A 1,734-nucleotide genomic window follows, 5' to 3' on the forward strand; every position below is an offset into this window, starting at 1 on the left:
AGTCAATCGAACGATACAAAAGTAAAGATATTTAGCATGTTTTTAAATGAAACTGGAAAATCAGATATACTGTTAAGTGGAAAAATAGGTGATCTTAGCTCAGGGAGAAATCAGCACATGCAAGAATAAAATACAGAAATTGTTGGTGAAAGGTTTCAGTAAATATGATTTTCTCCACTAGACGTATTTACAATTTTTCTCCAATTGTCTTGTATTACTACGGGGGCACACTAAATCACGATCAACCTTATCTATATCACCCTAATCCCAGACACGCTGAACAAAAATACCTGCTATGAACGCGTGCGCACACCCCTGCACACAAGCCCTGGTGATAGGACTCAACACCAGACGATTGTGGACATTCCCGACCTGACGCCTCGGTAAGGTAGGCTAGTCCGGCTCTTAATTCCTGGGGGTCTGGCGCAACCACCAGGACTGCTGCCAGCCCGGCGATTTCCTGCAGCCCTGGAAACCGCGCGAAGCCTGGCCCTGTGCTCAGGGTCCGCTTTCCCGCCGAATCCCCAGGCTAATGTCGGGGTTCCCTGCGGAACTCCACCAGGCACGCGCTCCGAAGCCAACTCGGCGGGGCCGTTTCCCACCACGTGGTCTAAGCGCCCGGCGGGGAGCGGGGCCCAGGGCCGGGCTCAGGGATCCCGGCGCCCACGACCACCGGTCTCCCGGCCATTCCAGGCGCCCAGAGAGACCGTGAGCGCGGCAGTGCGCGGGGGCCGCCCACCCGCAGGCTCCGGGATCGGCGCTCCCTCCCGAGGCTGCTGCTCCGCAAACTCAGCCCGGGGCGACGGAACGCTGGGGCCCCCAACGGCCCGCGCGGCCGCCGACTCACCTGGTGGCGGGGATTCGGAATCCCCACTCTAGGTAACCCCAAACCCGGCCTCCGCGGACGAACGGGATGAAACCGAAACCGAAACCGCCGAGGCAGGGGCACTTTTGTGCCTCAGCCAATCAGCGCTTCCCTGGCTACGGCGGCTCGCCCGACCAAAAAGACCCGCCCTTGCCGCGGCGCGCAAATCCAAGCATCCCGGTTTGCCTAAAGGCAAAGTTGGGGCTTTGGGGTTAAACGGAAAGTGCTGGTGTGCTCTCCTTTAACAGAAAGCAACCCCCTCCCCGCCCCCAGAAAAACATAAAATGAAATGCAGGAAGTGATCTTTAGTCCGGGTTTCTTTGGGGCAGAACTAAGAAATAGCTTAAAGTCATAGGAAACTAGAATTTACTGCTAAAGTAATGACTGTATATACCCAGAAATGTGCCCTTGAATAATTTAATGCAAGTAAATAAAACAAGCAGCCTCAAACATTTAAATCCACCTTCAGATTTTAAGTGTGTGAAGACGAAGTCTTTGTTGGTAAGAATTTGTTTCCGTGGCAACGTTAATTGACACAAGAAGAATTAAAACGCTAAAGTAATTCTGTATTATAATGGCATAAATTGTGTCGCATTACAAACTAATTTTAATTGGAAATGGTGTGCAGGCACTATTTAAGTGCTGCTATGGGAACTTGGTTTGGAATTTTGCATGAATTCTCAATATTCTCTCTTTTTAATTTTTCAATTATTGAGTATGCCAATTATGATGGGCATACTCAATATTCTTAATATTAATGGAAAGGGAGAAGGAAAAAAAACAAGACTTGACTTTTTTTATCCCTATACACATGCCCTCATCAACTGAAAACATTAATTCTATATAATGTGTAACACTAAACAGTGATA

At 49.4% G+C, this 1,734-nt stretch overlaps 1 protein-coding gene across 1 annotated transcript in view; it reads right to left on the bottom strand.

Annotated features, from left to right (window-relative positions):
* The window catches only part of LSM6 (LSM6 homolog, U6 small nuclear RNA and mRNA degradation associated), an 11,782-nt gene extending 10,796 nt beyond the window's left edge, over positions 1 to 986 (bottom strand). Inside the window, exon 1 of the mRNA XM_011359412.2 lies at positions 848 to 986. The gene's annotated coding sequence lies outside the window, so the exon portion shown is untranslated. The remainder of the gene's footprint in view (positions 1 to 847) is intronic.
* Between the last annotated feature and the right edge of the window lie 748 nt (positions 987 to 1,734).

Source organism: Pteropus vampyrus, unplaced genomic scaffold (assembly GCF_000151845.1).
Source record: "Pteropus vampyrus isolate Shadow unplaced genomic scaffold, Pvam_2.0 Scaffold47, whole genome shotgun sequence".
Classification (NCBI taxonomy): domain Eukaryota; kingdom Metazoa; phylum Chordata; class Mammalia; order Chiroptera; family Pteropodidae; genus Pteropus; species Pteropus vampyrus.